At 39.3% G+C, this 19,430-nt stretch overlaps 1 protein-coding gene across 1 annotated transcript in view; it reads left to right on the top strand.

Annotated features, from left to right (window-relative positions):
- The window catches only part of dock10 (dedicator of cytokinesis 10), a 162,029-nt gene that overhangs the window by 4,446 nt on the left and 138,153 nt on the right, over positions 1–19,430 (top strand). The window lies entirely within an intron of this gene.

Genomic DNA, 19,430 nt, shown 5'->3' on the forward strand with positions numbered 1-19,430 from the left:
TCTAAAACCAAATCTGAGACTAAATCTGATATTTAATCGGCCAATTACAGCTGTCCCCTCTGCACTGAAGGTAAACCTCTCAGCCAATAGGCTTTGATCACAATCAGCACCTTTGTGACTTTACAAATGGTAAGGACGAGGTGTTTGTCAAATATGTCAAGTTTGTATAAATGTTCAACGTTTTTGTGTTGTTGTTAAGTTTTGCATATGTCGTGCATGTTTGCACGAGTTTGTGCTATATAAATGAGAAATTTGAATGCAAGTGACACTGACTGGCACGCTGTGTTGCTCTGTCCATTGTTTTGTTTGGAGGGTGTGAGTTGACTGAGGTTGTCACGGTCACAAGCTATAAAAGTGACATCAGGAAATCAGAGGACTTTCTTTCTTCAAGGGCAAAAAGCTAAACAAGTCAAACAACTAATATAGGCAGGGAGATGACATAAGGTTACAACAGAACTTTCTGAAGAATTAGTTTAATTTGTATGCACATCACTGCAGTAATAGCTACAAAACCTAAATAAATATACATGTACTGTTTAAAGCAGGCATGGGCAAACTCGGTCCTGGAGGGCCGCTGTCCTGCAGAGTTGAGTTCCAACCCTAATCAAACACACCTGAACCAGCTAATCAGTGTCTACAAACGAAGGGTGCGTCTCAATCAGCTCCCTAGTTCAGTAGTCAGGGCACTGATCAGGACATAAGTCCATGGGCTGACTCCCTGATCAGTGCCCTGACTACTGAGCTAAGGAGCTGATTGAGACGCACCCAAAGGCTGAATCTGAAATCGCCCCATATACCCTGAAATAGGGCATTATTTGAGGAGACAGCCATTTTTAGTGGTGTTCTTTTAATGGAAGTCAATGGAGAAGAGGCTTCACTACACTGAATAAACCACTTTTGTGAGGAAACAGCTTATCATTTAATCAAATCGACAGCCTGTCCACTAATCTTCAACATGTTTTATGATAAACAATACTTTTGATGGGAGCGACATGCAGATTTTACTATGATAAAAAGGTTATTTTATAAGCGAAGGCAGAGAAGGCAATGTCTCGAGAGGTAGGACTCGTTTACGGCATTACCATAGTATTTCATATTGAGTGATATTATATATTGTCTAAAGAAAGTAGAAAATACAGATGTTTTATTTCTTTGGTTTTCAGGTTTTACCAGTTATGACAAGACTCGAATTGTAATGACTATTATAAGTGCATGTATGCATATGACGCTGATATTATGCATTTTAATAATTAAAGAGAAAATGTATAATTGTATTATAAATATTGTGTCATATTATATGTTGTTTATTGAAAGTAAAAAAAAGAAGTGTTCTTTCTATTCTATACCCTCATGGGATACTATAGTGTCCATCAGATGCAGTGTTGTAAGTAGTAGGTCTTTGAGGTACTTTTTTGCCTACTGGAAAAGCTATTGTTTTCTGCCTGGGTAGGGAAGTATGCATATTCGGATGCACCGCTGTCTTTATGAACGGGTCATTGAATCGTTCACTCAACCAATTCATTCAAAAATGCAGATTGATTCAGAATTGAATCTCCACTGTGTATTGCTCGGAGATGTGCAATGGTTCTGCTGTGGGTTTGTTGGCGAAATAGATCCAAAACAGACAATATTTTGGCTAATATGGAACTCACTTAATATTAGCTTTTTGTTTATTGAATTGTAAAAGCAACGCAATATTTGCAGTTATGCTGATATTCAGGAAGAAAACAGCACTCTCGGTTTTGTGATATTTTTCACCTCAAAATGGTTTGTCGGATATGTGCGCTAGAGCAGGTTGAAATCCCACACTTTAATAGTATTTATAGCACCTAACTTAATAAAACAGGGTATATGATTATGAGGAATATTTACCTCAAAATGTACATCTGTACAAATGTAAATGTACAAGTTTGAGGGACTTTATTTAAATGAAATACATACACGTCTTTAGCTATTCTCACATGCCAGCGACTGGCACACAAGCCGTAGGTTGCCAATCCCTGATATTAATATAAAAGACAAAAACTCATACAGGTGCCTTTTTTGCCCCAATATCTTGAATTTGGGGGGCATTCTCACTGCATTCTTATGTAATTTTGTTTGGATGGATGTGTGTTGGCACGGAGAACCAGGTCAGCAGAGTCAGGCCTGCTGTTAGGCACCTTTTTGCTCTCTGTGTCTCTATTCTGCTATCATGACTGACTTTGACTGCAAGAAGATGTAGATTTCTAAGTAGACATACAGGATCTCATGAATAACTTTGAATACAGGTTTCTCATGAGATAGCTTTAATACACTGCAGTGTTTGTTTGAGCATTTGTGGGGCAGACATGTTGGAAACTTAACTCGTTGCAACAGAAGTGCAGTTATTTGAACTTTTCAAGCTACACAGATGAGCGGTTTTAACTGGTATAACTGCTTAAATGGTATAGTTTAAAGCAGTGTTTCTCAACCCCGGTCCTGGAGGAACCCAACACTGCACATTTAGAGAGTCTCCTCTTTCTGACACACCCATTTCAGGTCCTGGAGTGTCTTCTAATGAGCGGATGAGTTGAATCAGATGTGTTTGATTAGGGAGACAAATAAAATGTGCCGTGTTGGGGGTCCTTCAGGAGCAGAGTTGGTTCTGTCTCTTATGCCGAGTTCACACTGGCCGATTTTGACTCGCAGACAGGCTTTGCCAAATCGCAGACAAATGCCCGAAATCATAGGCAAATCGGTGCTTGTGCACGTGAGTGACAATCACGCAGTGTGAATGATCAAAGACGCGATCAGAGAGAGTCGCAGACGCCTGTGAGATATTTGGCATGCTAAATATCTGGACCTGTCGGCGATTCAAAATCCTGCTGTGTGAAATGAGTTCTGACTGAAAAATACATCGGCGATGACCTACAGCCAATGAGAGAGCAAGATACAGCTTTTGGACCAGAATATCAGTGTTTTAATAGATATATTTACAATTCTATCAAACAGAAACAAAGCACAAACATTTGCTTGACCAGCTGCAACATTAGAACATTGCCAAATTATTTATTTACCTCAAACTCTCTTTGTAGAACACAATCTTTGCTCCCTGTGTCTCTCGCCAATCATTTCCTCCATCATAATCTTTTTTCTTGTTCTCCTTCTCTCTGCAAATCAGCGCACAGACTATTTGGATCGCAAACTTTCTGGAGTCTATCATTTTATGTTTACTTGTCACTTGTGTTACTTGTGTTTGGTTATGAATCGTAGTTTGCGCACAGGAGAGAGTTGTTGGTGATTCTTCCTACTGTGTGAAGTCATGCAGTGTGAAACCCCCTGTCGCCGATCCATCGGTCAGTGTGAACACAGCAGTGACTGAATGCTGGCCCAGATAGTCATGCAGTGTGAAACGAGCAGTGATCCGATGAGTTTGAAAATCGTGCAGTCTGAACTCTGCATTATCTGACTCATGGAGCTCTCTCCTAATGAGCTGATGCACTCTCAAAAAAAGAGTACAAAATTGTACCTTTTAAGGTACAAGTGTCCGTCACTGGGGTGGTACCCTTAACATTTTTGTACCTCTAAGTCAGGAGTAGGCAAGTTCGGTCCTAGAGAGCTGATGACCTGCAGAGTTTAGCTCCAACCCTACTAAACCACCACAGTAAAAACTCATGGCTCCCAGCATGCATTGCAGCATTAAGTATGTCACCATTGTTGAGATTCATATGCTTATTCTTGATATTTGTGTGCGTCTAAACTTTTTCCCCTATTAAAAATCAAAGTTCAGAATGCCTGATCTGTGGCAAGAAAGTATTGTTGGTGAATATAATTTATTAATAGTTTTAGTCAGTGATGAGTTTAGTCAGTGGATATCTATCTTGCAAATGTAACAGAGTTCATGTCAAGGAAAGCAGATATGAGCTGTATTTGATTTTTCATCCGCTAATTTCAAGATCAAAGACCACAATAGGACAAAGAGCGGCATCAGCACTGATAAGATCATTTAGTCTCATTACTTTTAATGAAGATGAGTGTGTTTTTGAGAGTCTGTGACTTACTTTCAGTTTCACTTGTGGCATTTTGCACGTTGGCTTGCTGCAGAGATACTCATCTCTTCTGCGGTGATGCGTGTTGCAGAAGCACTGGCATATTTGGCTATAACATTTCATTTAGCCAATAACATGCTCTCACACATTTGTTTTTTTTACATTTTGGGAGGTGTAAAGTGTACATATGTGGTTTCAACAACCAGATGCATTGACACTTGCCCAGTTTCATCTAGAATTCATCTCAGACCTGAAGTGGTTTGAGTGATTGGATTTAAATTCATGACATGACCAGGTGTAAAAAGGTCCTGATATTGACTAGGGTTGGGTATCGTTTGGGTTTTTTACGATACCGGTGCCAAACCGATACTTTTAAAATGGTACCAGTGCCTAAACGGTGCCTGAACCGATACTTAAAAAAAAAAGAGCCACAAAACAACGGTGGATGACATTAAAGAAAGGCTTTTTACTGATTTTTATTTTATTTTATTCTTTAAATGGAACAATTTATTAAAAGTTTAAAGTATACTTAAATATATAAATAGATACAAAACACAATTTACTTAACAAATTCACAGTAAAACCTAAGCCACCTAACCCAACTACAATACAATAGTTACAGTACTAAAAACAGCAGTATAGTCTGTATTCTTGGTATGCTACAAACCAGCTTCAAGGTTCAGCTTTATTTTGCAGAAATATGACCATATTCTCTGGCTAAATATTTTAGAACGCATCGCCTTATTGTTTCCATGCTTCTCACGTGACACAGCAGCCGCAATAGCGCTGCATGACAGCTGTAATCGGTTTATTTAGTTTTTTCTTTTTTATTCAAAATATTCACAAACTTGTTAACTATGTCACAAACTATCTGATATTCTGATTTTCAAATATGTGTGAGTGAATGTGTGTTAGTTGATCTATACTGCGCGATGGGCGGCGCCATGTTAGTTGGCGCCTCAGAGAATTGGATCTGTCGGATTTACATCACATAAATTCATCCTCGTCTCACGAAATACATGAAAGTAAGTGACCGCTGAACTGGGAGAAGAACAGAGTAAACTATATACTTATATTTAAAGTGTATCTGATATGAATAAAACACTAAAAGGCTTGTCATTGCCGATATAGACATCAGTGTGTATTTTTTGCTAGTAATTATGTGCATTTAAATGTCTGAAACCTAAAATAATCATGATGTGGTTGAAAACACTGAATAGTTGTGATGTGTGACGAGCGATGAGCGTGTCTGTCTCTGGCTCGGAGCCAGCCAAAGCCCGAAAGCACGTTTGAATTTAAGTGGCACTAATATGAAGCACCGAAATCTGCGTTCTGATTCGGTCCGGTTACATACCGGTTATATAGCACCGGGTTTCGGTACCCAACCCTAATATTGACCCCTCTTTGTTCAGGGACTCATCAGAGGTGGACAGTGAAGTGTTTTTACTTTCTACTCAAGTACATTTTTCAGGTGTCTGTACTTTATTAGTGTTTTTCTTTGGAAAACTTTTACTTCACTACATTCCAAAGCATAATGTGGTACTTTTTACTCCACTACATTTCATAAATAAAAGTTTTTTTTACCTTAAATACTTAATTACTTTAAAAACTTGTACTCAAGTAACTTTGAGTTACTTTTACTAGAGTAAAAGTAAGAAAGTACTACATTTCTCTATTATAATGAAATTAAGGATTAAATGATATTCAATATGAAACGTAGTGCAGTTAAAAGTACAATATTATGCTTTAAAGTTTTCAACAGCAAAAAAAAAACACTGATGAAGTACAGACACTTGAAAACTGTACTTAAGCAGAGAGAAAAATACTTCACTACTGTCCGCCTCTGCTCATTATTCCATTTCTGTTCATCAATTATCTTTGAAATGTGTTCAGTTTATGTTTGAGTTGTTAATGCATTAAACATCTATTTGGCAACATTGACTCTTTGGTTGAGAAGATGGTTCCTCTGAAAAACAACAACAGCACAAACAGCATCTCTGAGCAAGGTAAATACATGTATTGCCATTGCTCGGCATCACATCTGCAGGCTGTTTGCAGCTTTAGGGCCATGTGATAAGTCAGAGGGCACTCAGTGAGGTTGTATTTAAGGCTTTGTTTTGGGAATGAAGGCCAATAGAGCACATGGCTGTGGGAATGAAAACGTTCTCTCTCAACCATAACATTTGCAGGAAGTCTAGATCTTTTGTCTACATTTTTACTCAAGGCTTGTTCATTTTTCCATCTATATCTCCCAATCCTGTCCACCCCCTGTTTCATCACACTATACATTAACTTTATTCATTTCTTTCACTTCTTCTTTAAAAGAAGAAGACTGTGTCTCGTAGTTTGGACTGATCTCTCACAGAAACCTCTACACTTCCCCCACTCTTGCCTGTCTATGGCACTTAATGAGAGCGAGGTCGACCTGGGTCACACCCGGGGGTGGGGGGTTTCTCTAATTGCTCACTGCTAGTTAACTGCAACTGTTTAGATTTTTGGTAAATGACATTATTTGCGTCAGTGATTCTTGCAGATAATTCTGCTCTCATGTTGAAGAAAGCAGCAGCTCCATTTATGCAAGCATATAAAAGCTCATACAGGGTCATTCATTTACTGGCCACAGTTCTTTAGAAAAATCCTCCAGCTCCTTTCCAGCATTTAAGATTTATTTTTTCAAACTAAGGACAAATTGACCACACACTGTTAAAAATTGTAATGTGAAATTATATTGCAGGTTAATAACTGCATGACTTTCACAGTAGGACTTCTCTTGTGTCTAACTGCACTCAGACTGTATTTCTACAGTGCATATGTACTATGAAGGTACCCAGCATGCAGTGCGGCATGAATAGATTATGCTTTGGAGCTTCATGATTCTTGTTGGTTTTTATCTGTGCTGTTGAACTTACTTTTGGTTCACTTTAGCAGTTTGTGTTGTTTGTTTATTTTTTAATTTTTGTATTATTATTTGTTGAGTGTCACCATTGTTGTGTTTTGTATGTCGAGTATTGATGTGTGTGCATCATCATGGTAACACTTTATAATAAGGTTAATTAGTTAACATTAATTAACTACATCAGTTAAGCACTTATAAAGCATTTATTTATCTTTGTTAATGTTAACTTCAACATTTACTAATGCATTATTAAAATCTTGTTAACATTAGTTAATGCATTGCGAACTAACATGAACAAACCATGAACAGCTGGAGTTTTATTAACTAACGTTAACAAAGATGAATAAATACTAGCAAATGTATTGCTCATGGTTAGTTCATGTTAGTTAAAGGGATAATTCACCCAAAAATGAAAATTAGCCCATACTCACCCTCAAGTCATCCTAGGTGTATATGACATTCTTCTTTCAGACGAATAAAATCTGAGTTATATTAAAAATGTTCTGGCTAATCCAAGCATTATAATGGCAGTAATAGCTGCTTGGTTTTTGAAGACCATAAAAAATGCATCTGTCCGTCAAATAACTGCTCCACACGGCTCCGGGGTGTTAATAAAGGCCTTCTGAAGCGAATCGATGCATTTGTGCAAGAAAAATATCCATCTTTAAAAATGTATTTCATTTTTTTCTATGACTCTGCATTAGCCGTCCCCACGCCATCACTTCCCGGCGAATAAGGTCAAAATACATGCAAAATACCGGCGCGATCATAGATATACCTCATTAGTGCCTGCGCTGATCGATCGAATGAGGCATTTGATCTCGCCAGTATTTTGACCTTTTTCGCCGGAAGTTATGGCACTGGGAAAACTAGATGACATTCGTCTGATAAGAGGTAAAAATTAACATAAATACTGTTTGGTTTCTCGTAGATCGTTTCATGTCTTAAGACATCAATGTGTCGCCACGAGCCGCAGGGTTTAAGAAGGATTCGTATGTCTATGTGTTTTTACTCTCGTTGCTCTAATACTCTAAAATATCCCCATTGACATGCATTATACGACTATCACACTGCAACGGTTGGAGTTAAAAATCTTCATTTGTGTTCTACTGAAGAAACAAAGACACCTACATCTTGGATGCCCTAGGGGTAAGCAGATAAACATAAACATTCGTTTTTGGGTGAACTATCCCTTTAATACATTAACTCTTGTTAACTAATGATACCTTATTGTAAAGTGTTAGCAAAAAATCTTGTGTTGCAAGATGATGTCACACCTTTCAAAAGTAAATCTCAGGAGCTGCTTCACTATTGTGAAATATCCATCTATGAACATCTATGAATTTGAAATTAGATATTGGTCAATCTTTATGCTGAAATAACACCAATAATAGTATAATTTGACTAACTTAAAAACAGTCAATTAGCTTATTTTATATTCCAGCTTGTCATTATGTAACAAAAGATTTCATTTGTCTCCCTTCTGACTTTGCTAGATCAGAAATGTGGATTGGACAGGACTAATGCTGGGTAATCGCCCTGATTAGCTTGTTATACCCGGGGTTAAGCTCAGTGTGAAACCCCTAGAGTGATGATCCCAGAAAATTGCCATAGAATTGCAACAGTGCGTTCTGTGTGAATGCAAACACGTCCTGGGATGGGGACCTAGTAACATTGCTGGGATCAGTCCCAGAATGCGCCCTGTGTGAAGTAGGATCAATGGCGTAATGGGCATAATGGTATGCGATGCGCTAGTCCAGGATAGAGACAAAAAATGCACAAGCATGGTTTCTCGTCAGAGAAATCGCAGATCATAAGCAAACTTAAGACGCTGCACAGACATTCCACGTCACATCCTGATGTCACGTGTGTGTCTTTACGGGATCATTACGGGATGTGTGTGAATGCATGCACAGATTCCAGAAAATCACTGGCAGTGTGAATGAACCAAAATCAAACCCGATCCCGGGACACATTAGTAGTGTTTTTTCTGGAATCTCTGTGTGAATTGAGAAAGGGGCTCTAGTCGAGTCATATGAATTAATATCACACAACCTTTAGGTCATTTTTGATGCTTTAAACATTTTTAGACTCAATGGACATTTATAATATAGGCTACACTCTCAAAAAAAAAAAGAGTACAAAATTGTACCTTTTAAGGTACAAGTGTCCGTCACTGGGGTGGTACCCTTAAGGGTACATTTTTGTACCTCTAAGTCATGGGTAGGCAAGTTCAGTCCTAGAGAGCTGATGTCCTGCAGAGTTTAGCTCCAACCCTACTAAACCACCACAGTATAACTCATGGCTCCCAGCATGCATTGCAGCATTAAGTATGTCACCATTGTTGAGATTCATATGCTGATTCTTGATATCTGTGTGCGTCTAATCTTTTTTCTCCCTAGAATGTATTTAAAAATCAAAATTCAGTGAATATTCGGTGAATATTATTTATTGACATTTTTAGTCAGTGATGAGTTTAGCCAAACATTTTTCTTCATGACATATGGCTTCTTTTGATTTGAACAGATTTTGTGTTTTGTTAACACTGTAACAAAAACCACAAACTCACATCTAAGAGTCAAACTGTCCAACTAAAGATAACACTGATCACCATAATGGTGACCAAATACTTTCAATAAAACCAACATCTAAACCTCTGTTAATTCTCAATAAGAGCTTCTATAGATGTCTTTCAGGGTTGGAGCCGAACTCTGCAGGACAGTGACTCACTAGGACCGAACTTGCCTGCCAATGGTTTAATTGTACCCTAAGGACCAATTGTGTACCTTTTAAAGGTACAGTTATATGTTTTGTTCTTCAAGGAACAAAATTGTACCTCCACTGTACCTTTTTTTCTGAGAGTGTATACAGAATCAGTTGAAGAATCAGAATCAGTCTTTCTTTAATACTGGCTACCCACCCACAATTTATTTTTGTCTGCTGTTTAGATAGATTATCTTGCATGTTTAATGTAAGAGGGCGTTGCTTCAGACTTGTTGGGGAGATTTTTGAATGCCCTTGAGGGTGTAATGGAGTTTAGGATAGGCTGTCTGCAGTTTACAGGCCAGAGGGAATAATGCTGCACTCTCGCCATCTTTCTGTCTCGACTGTGCTTAAATTTCACTTAACCATGTCTTTATTAGAACCGCACAACAGTGTCTGTGTGCCCTCCAACACTATCAGCTCTGTAGCCGTCCCTCACTTGCTGTAGGGACGAATGCTGACCACGTACAGCAATTCAAACATTACTGCATCACCCCATCCCTGTCTCATTGGACACAATAAAATGCATCAGTGTCTGAAATTTTACATTACAGTTCCGGCTGCAGATTTGAGGTCCTCAACTCCGTTGAGCAAACCAATAATTAGGCCCCAAGCACTGATTGTGAAAACGATTGTTCTTCTAAAGATAATTACCTTTATTTTTCCATAAGACTTTTGGTGGTTTTGGGGCACTTAGCATTTTTTAAGGTATAATATGAACGTGCAGATGGAGGGGCTCTGCAGCACTCCCTTATATGTGGTGCATATATTGAACATAAGCCTACATGTTGGGTTAAAACTGGAAAATCCAGAGGAAACCTATGCCATCACAGGGAGAACATGCAAATTCCCACAGAAAGATCCCCCAGCTCAACCAGAACTCAAACCAGGGACCTTCTAGGTTAGTGAGAGGGAGAATGAATGGCAATTATAATTTGAGAATCTAAAATTAAGATTAGCGAGATACTGACCTGCAGTTGGGAATGTTGGCTCATGACAAAGAGAGATTAAATGTGCTGCGGGAAGGTGGACTTCAGAGGATACATTTTTTAGATCTAGCAAATGTTGTTGTTAGTCAACTGTCTGATTTATCACGCATGATAAAAATGCTGACAACATTTAATGAAAGGGATCCAGATGTTTTTTTTCCCCTCATCATTTGAAAATATTGCAATTAGCACTGGGATGACTTGGCGTCCTCTTTGTTATTACAGAGTGGGTTTATTGTGAAAGCCCAGGAAGCATTTATATCTTTGTCAGTACCGGATAGGAGCAATTACATGGCCACGAAAAAAGATGTTTTAAAAATGTACGAATTAACCACTGTCTACAAGCTTCAGCGACTAAGGAATTGGAAGAAAGAGAGGTGGCTGGAGAGTTGACAGATTTTTTTAACTGATGGTGTAGCATCATTGAAGTGAAAATGTTTGAGGGTTTCTGTGAATGGATTGTATTGGAACAATTTGAAAACATCGCTCCTGATCCTATTGCTACTTATATAAGCAAACATGAAGTGAAAACACCTGCTGATTTATGCTGTTTTAAATGAGTTAGCACTTACCCACAAAAGAGCTACAAAGGATTTTTTCAGTGGACAGTATTGCCCAGGGCGGCATTCTACTTCTCTACAGTCTACTTTAAAGAATTACGATGCTTTTAGGAAAACTAGGTTCAAAAACTAAACTCCCGAGTTTCAAAACCTTTGTAGTGCTTTTGCTTAGGCTTATGAAGCTTCTTCCAAGTTCAAAACATTCAAACTGATTTTGATTCTAAGTCCATTTGTAATTATTGTTTTGAATAATGAATGGCCGGTGCTGCATGCTAAAAATAGTAGGACTATTAAGTAAAATTCTGTGAACAGCACCTGCTGTTCGTTTCTCTGCTGGAACCGTGTCGGTAACTTGTGCATTGGATTGTCTATGCACTCTCAGAAAAAAGGTACAGTGGAGGTACACTTTTGTTCCTTGTGGAACAAAACATATAACTGTACCTCTCAAGGTACACAATTGGTCCTTAGGGTACAATTAAACAATTGTTTCCCTCTACTTAAAGCAGGGGTAGGCAAGCTCGGTCCTAGAGAGTCGCTGTCCTGGAGAGTTTGGCTCCAATCCTGAAAGAATCTATAGAAGCTCTTATTGAGAATGAACAGAGGTTTAGTTGTTGGTGTTTTATTGAAAATGTTTGGTCACCATTATGGTGATCAGTGTTTGGTGGGCATGGCTTGGCTTTTTATGTAAGTCTGTGGTTTTCAGTGTTAACAAAACACGTAATCTGTTCCGATTTGAAAGAAGACATAAACAAAAATTGTCATGAAGAAAAATGTTTGACTGAACTCATCACTGATTGAATATAACAACAATACTTTCTTGCCACAGATCAGGCATTTTGAGTTTTGATTTTTAAATACATTCTAGGGGACAATAGTTTAGACGCACACAGATATCAAGAATCAGCATATGAATCTCAACAATGGTGACATACTTAATGCTGCAATGCATGCTGGGAGCCATGAGTTTTATACTGTGGTGGTTTAGTAGGGTTGGAGCTAAACTCTGCAGGACATCAGCTCTCTAGGACTGAACTTGCCTACTCCTGACTTAGAGGTACAAAAATGTACCCTTAAAGGGGTCATAGAATGGTACATGCACTTTTACAAGTTGATTATACGGAAATGTGTGTTGGCAGTGCCTGTACACAACCATCCTATAATGATAAAAATACATCCAGTGTTTTTTTTTAATCTCCTTATATATTTTCCCCTGTCTCAAATCGAGCCGTCTGATCGTGTGACGTTACACGGTGTACGCCCCTCCTATGATTGTTGATTGACAGCAGCGTTTCAACACAGACCCGCCCTGAGCGAGCTGTCATCAGTCCGCCATTGTTGATGCTCTGGAGCAGAATGGCGTCTAAGCGATTGTGGTGTTGTGTTGTTGGGTGTAATAACGAACACAGCAGTCATTTTGATGTTCCTAAATCCGAACCGCTGAAGACCCAGAGGCTGCTGAGTTTTGTTTTAGAAGGGAATATTCCCCCCGATCAACGTCAATGTTTGCGCGAATCATTTCTCAGCAGACTGCTTTATAAACGAGCGTCAGTATAAAGCAGGTTTTGCTAATAAGCTGCTCTTGAAAAAAGGATCGTGTTCCTGCTGCACCTCAGGGAGATGTGAGTGTAACGTTTTATTAACCTTTATATTAATCTTTGCAAATCGCTTGCACGCTTCACGATGAATGAGGCTAAAGTTTACAGGGTAAGTTACATTACGGCATGCTTTCTGTTTATGACGTTCTCAATATAATTCATAATCCCACGTTTATAATGAACAACGCGTTATGTTTGTTATTACAAACTGTGTAAGTTACTCGGGTGATAAAGTTAACGTGGTAACACTACACTAAGCTTACTTTTGTACATGGTTTATAACGGTGTCTGTTACTGATTAAGAAGTAACGTAAAAAAAAAAATCTTATAACATAACATCAATCTGTCAATGAACTAACACATCAGTAAACACATAGCAACTACACTACTCTGCCAGTACAAAGAAAGATCAAAGTGACATGACGTTAACCAACCATTCAGAAACGTTCGTCATCTGTTCCTGGTCCGACTCCGGTTCAAAATGATAAGGTTTCTCAGATGTGTCCTCAGAGACTCCCGTTGCCATTATTTCTCGAAAATATACCCTCAAATGTTGTCAAGGCAACACTCCACGTGTGTTGTGGTGTTGTGTCGGGTCGAACCGAACGCCCCACAGAGCAGAGGGGGCGGGGTGAGCAAAGCTCATTATCATTTAAAGTCACATACACTGAAATGACTTGCTGAAAACTGAGCTGGTTTTGACCAGGTAAAATGAGTGTTTTCTTACAATACTAATGAGAATTTTTAATTAAAGTATATTACAAAATTTTCATTTAGACACTAAAGAATCATATTAACTTGTACAAAAATGTCATTCTATGACCCCTTTAAGGGTACTACCCCAGTGACGGACACTTGTACCTTATAAGGTAAAATGTTGTTCTCTTTTTTTTTTGTTGTTGTTGTTGAGCGTGTGGTGTTGACTCCCTCCCTTTTTGTGAATCATTTTACTTTTTTAATTTTGAAATATCTGCAGTACATGAACCATTTAAAAACAAGCTTTCTAGCAGTGTTTCTTAAGGGATGTGTGTTTGAAGTGACATGCAAGTTTAAAGTACCCGCTTTATACTGTTAAAATGATAGTAGTATACACCAATCAGGTATAATAGTATGACCTGGTGAACAGGTGAACATGACAGATGAAGTTAGTGAATAGCACTGATTATCTCTTCATCACGGCACATGTTAGTGGGTGGGATATATTAGACAGCAAGTGAACATTTTGTCCTCAAAGTTGATGTGTTAGAAGAAGAAAAAATGGGCAAGCATAAGGATTTGAGTGAGGGAAAACTGCAGCTCTTGTGGGGTGTTTCCCGGTCTGCAGTGGTCAGATCTATCAAAAGTGCTTCAAGAAAGGAACAGTGGAGAACCGGCCACAGGGTCATGGGCGGCCGAGGCTCATTGATGCATGTCGGGAGCGAAGACTGGCCCGTGTGGTCCGATCAAACAGACGAGCTTCTGGAGCTCAAACCGCTGAAGAAGTTAATGCCGGTCCTGATAGAGAGGTGTCAGAAAACACAGTGCATCGCAGTTTGTTGCATATGGGGCTGCATAGATGCAGATGCACATCTGTTTTCAGCACTGCATCCACTTTGCATGCACTTCAAAAGGATGATGACTCAAATTGATCAAATCAATGCCATAGTTATTGTTTGAATCACTGTGTATCAAGCGCTGAGGAAGATCTGGAGCTGAAATACACGGTAGACCAATCACAACAGACTGAACCATATAAACCTATTGTAGGAGACCTCCAAAACAAAGTTAGGAACCTTTAAAATAGCATACTTGGGGCACTTTAAACACTTTACAAACAATTTCCTACTTGAGATACTTATATTTTGTGATGTAATACCACCTCATGTGAAGAAAATGTCTAGGTTACTAAATGTAACTGTGGTTTCCAGAGTGGGAATGAGATGCTGCGTCATAATACACTGGATACACGTCAGTGGTAATGTGAGCCCTAGCCTGACAAGCCAGACCCACATCAAGATGTTGGGTCTGGAAACTCACCATTGACAGGGCTCAATCCGAGGGGCGGGATAAACGGTTGTCTTTCAAATTCCCTCTGCACGCAATTGGATAGTGCCATGAGTGCTACAACCAACCAGAGCAAAGAAGAAGGTGATGCCAAGCTAACGTTAGTTGATAGATTTTCGCCATATGCGGTGGGAAAAACTTTGAACATTTCTTCTTTTCTTTAGAATGACTTCAGTGCCGTTCTTTGTTCTTTTCTAAAAGAAAATGTAATGCTGGTCCTGATAGAAAGGTGTCAGAAAACACAGTGCATTGCAGTTTGTTGCGTATGGGGCTGCATAGATGCAGACCAGTCAGCGGAGGCAGAGGAAGTGTGATGCTTTGGGCAATGTTCTGCTGAGAAATCTTTGGTCCTCCCATCCATGTGGATGTTACTTTAACACGTACCACCCACCCGAGCATTGTTGCAGACCATGTACACCCTTTCATGGAAACGGTATTCCCTGGTGGCTGTGGCTCTTTCAGCAGATAATGCGCCGCCACAAAGCAAAAATGCTTCAGGAATGGTTTGAGCAGCACAACAACAAGTTTGACGTGTTGACTTGGCCTCCAAACTCCCCAGATCTCAGTCCAATCGAGCATCTGTGGGATGTGCTGAACAAACAAGTCCGATCCACAAAGGCCCTACCTCGCAACTTGCAGGAATGAAAGGATCTGCTGCTAACATCTTGGTGCCAGATACCACAGCACACCTTCAGAGGTCTAGTGGAGTCCATGCCTCGAGGGATCAGGGCTGTTTAGGCAGCAAAATTGACACAATATTAGTTCATGTTGTTATGCCTGATCGGTGTATGTAAATGAACAATGTTGACCCTGGACCACATTTATTTGCCATCAAAAGTCCGCCAAATGATACAAAACGCATCATCCTGTCGACTTTTGACAGCGCCAGGGATTTCGTGAAAAAATATACTTCCGCATTTTAGTATCCCCAAGTCTGATCGACAGAGTGTTATTAACAAAACAATTATTATAAGAGAAGGTTTATCTGAAAATTGTATCGTACTTTGTCTACACTCTACAGTATGTTAAATATGGAACACTGTGGCTTTCTTACCTGTATGCAACAGCGTTTTGCTTTGGGGGGTTGGGCAGAACTGACAGAATGGTGACTTTTTGAATGGTGACCCCTCCCCCAAAAAAGGCGACTCTTTGAGTTATTTGCACCTGTACACAATACAAGTCAACACCACTATGAGTAAAAGTTTGCTAAGGAGCATTTCCTACCGAAGCAAAGAGGCATCCATTGCAGACTGGTGGGAGTGGCCTTGGAAAGCAACATGCCCAGTGCATTATGGGTATCTTTTTGGCAAAAGGAAAGACAACAGCCTTTTTCTGCTTTCTCTAGTTAGGTTGGAAGCCCATTTTGCCAGCAATGAAGTACCCATGTAATGCACTTTGTGCCCAGCTGATGTGAATATGAATTTTTCTACTGTATATATTCTATCAATTCAATACATTTACGTAAAAGACATCCTTAATCATGGATATCTCATTCCACTGTTTGTTATGGTGTTAATGTGGAAATGAACATTGTACACACACTGCGTGGTAACGCTTTTCGGGTATCAGAGCATTTTAATGAGAACGAGTTTGAGTACATGAGTGCAGCATCGGGCCTGATACCGATGCCAAGATAGTATTGGCTTTAGATTAAATTATTTATTTATTTGGCATTTATGTACCTTTTCTTTAGTGAAGACCATCCTCAGGTTAGATTTAAAAGGTTAGCTCACTTCTGTCATTATTTACTCTCCCTCACAGTGTGTGACTCCCAACCGCAACTCTTTGTTCTACAGAACACAGAATAAGATTTATTTAAAGAAAGTCGCTGTTCAAAACTTTGAATCCCACTGACTTTCCTTATATGGAAAAAACAAACTGATTACATGCACACAAGAAAACTGTGTATAGTGAGAAAGAGTTGTGTTTGCGTTTAAATGCACTTTGTTAGCGACATAGTCTCCCAACTCAGCGCATTTCGTGCCCACAGACAACAAACCACACACACACAGCCGACTGTACAGTTATTTGTGTATTCCAATCAAACACTGGTTCCTTTTAATTTTCAGGAATGACTCAAGTCTCTGTATGTACACACTTCAACAATGAAATGACAAAAGCACTAGTCTAGAATGAGGTCATAAATAAAAGATGGGTGCACACTGAAGAGAGCATTGTGTTCATAAGCTATTACAAAGGAACATTTTGTTTCTCAGATGCATAGCCAATATGAATGTGCTTAGGCCACCATAATACTGCCATTTTGCTACATCTACATTACATAAGAGCAGGACCTCAACAGTCTTTATCAGATCAGAGCCACATGGTACAGGTTCTACAAAAAAACCCTTAAACCTTTTAAAACAATAGACAAAGAGGCCTTTAGTAGTATATCGTATCCTGTGCTGTATTGGTTCAAGCATATGATGATGCACTTTCATGTAATTTCCATAAAATGATTATAAATGTTGATCTCAATGAGCACAGAGGCTTGGTGTGGCCAGTGAAAGAGCTAGAAAACATTTCCTGTCTTTTGACCAGCATTATTATTGAGATAAGACAGTGATTTGATTCCAGACATCAGCAATGGACAAACACAGAATGATGGATGGAAAAAGACAATGAGCACGTTTAAATGGGTTATGAACTGCTTATTTTATAGTTTATAATGTTCTCTGAACTTATAATAATACAAAGGTCCACTTATAATGCTAGCAAGATTTTTACATAAAAAACATTATAAATTAGATGTAATAGGCTTTTTTCTAGCCTCTCTTTGAAACGCTCAGTTTTGATAGGCGTGCCGCATTCAAGACTTGGAAGTAAACGGCCACTGCTATCGTTCTGTAACGGTTTTGCATATTAAAATAATTTTCAACGTCTCCGCCATTACATGTGTGGCATTGTTTTGAAAACTTCCGATGTTGAAAAATGGCAAACAGTCAAAATTCAGTTACACAAGTTAAGGCCAGAGTCTGATCCCGAATCAGAAGACAACAAACCTACATCTCAAATATCAAGGATACTCCAGTCTCTGACAGTGTGGTAATTAATAGTGGTCAACTGCTATTGATTTTCTGATGGTTGATGCTGATTTCTAAGAGCTGTCATGAAGGACCCCCAGCACTGCACATTTTAGATGTCTGTCTAAGGCCTGGGCACACTAACTGATTTTAAAAGTGTGGGAGACTACAGACATGAAGGCAGTTTCAACGGATTTTTGGCATTTTAATCCTGCATGCACACACTAGAAGATTTGCCTGGACCACGAGACCTCATACCTGTTTATTGTTACATTTTCACATTCGAGATCTCACGGAGACTCACAAGATCAAACATAACTTGGGAAAAAAAAATGGAGGACGATCAGCATCGTCAGCTGGTTCTCCTGACTTGAGCTTTGTTTTACAGGAAGAAAAACAAAGGGGAAAAAAAGAATATGGGTGATCTTCTTTCTCAATACTCCCCTTTCGTGGCATGTTTGTGGCAGCCAAGTTTCAGCTATTGAAGCGCGCAAATCAGGCCCAAAATCTGGTTTACAATCTGTCAAGTGTGTGCCCAGCCTTATCTGACACATTCATTTGAGATCTTGGAGTCTTTACTACTGAGCTGATCAGTTGAACCAGGTGTGTTTGATTAGATATGCAGTGCTGGGGGAACTCCAGAATCAGGAACCACTGTTTTATGCCGGTACACATTGAACGATTTAGGGCTTTCCCAGATGAAAGTTGACCAATCGTGGCGATTTCTGTGGCCGTGGCTCCTAAACGGTGGTCCTACGTTGTACAGTGAGAGAGGTTCAAAGACAGCCGTGGTCACAGTCTTGCGACCAAAGATAGCCTACAATAATTTTCTGGCAGTGTCAGAAATGTAGGATGATCATCTTACAATGTGTTCGCAGCTACGGCCTACATCTACTGACTAGCCAATAAAAATGCAACATGATCATATTGATCAATGCGATATGGCAAACTACTTAAAACTACTTACCACAAGCTCCATTAGCACAATTGGCATGCCAAGATTTCTCCTCTTTTCCTTAGCCATGACTGAGGCTATATTTTTTCCAGTGCACATAAAAACCAAAATTGCCAAAGTGTGATTCATCTTGATTTATTTGTTTACCACTAGCGTATGCTGATGACGTTTTTTTCTTCTATAATGACTTGAGTCGCAGCCTAATATTCGATAGGTGACGTCATTGTACAGTCTACATACATGTTGTTCCCAAGTTTATTAGATCCATGTCATACAGTGTGATTTGTGATGTTCTTATAGGATTGCCGAAATCGCACTGTATCTGTTATTAGAGAGCAGGGTGGCTGATGATGGCCGATATAAAGTACCCATGGTCCCGTCGATCTGCTGAAGTTGGGGAAGAAAGAGGATTTAAGTGACTTAAAACTAACATGGCCTGGCCGTTGGTGCCAGACGGGCTGGTCTGAGTGTTTCAGAAACTGCTGATCTATTGGGATTTTCATGCACAACCTCTGGTGTTTACAGAAAATATCCAGTGAGCTGCATTTGTGTGGGTTAAATGTTATTACAATATGTAATGTTAAACAAAGACACTA

The sequence above is a fragment of the Gobio gobio genome (genome assembly GCF_949357685.1).
Source record: "Gobio gobio genome assembly, chromosome: 8".
Classification (NCBI taxonomy): domain Eukaryota; kingdom Metazoa; phylum Chordata; class Actinopteri; order Cypriniformes; family Gobionidae; genus Gobio; species Gobio gobio.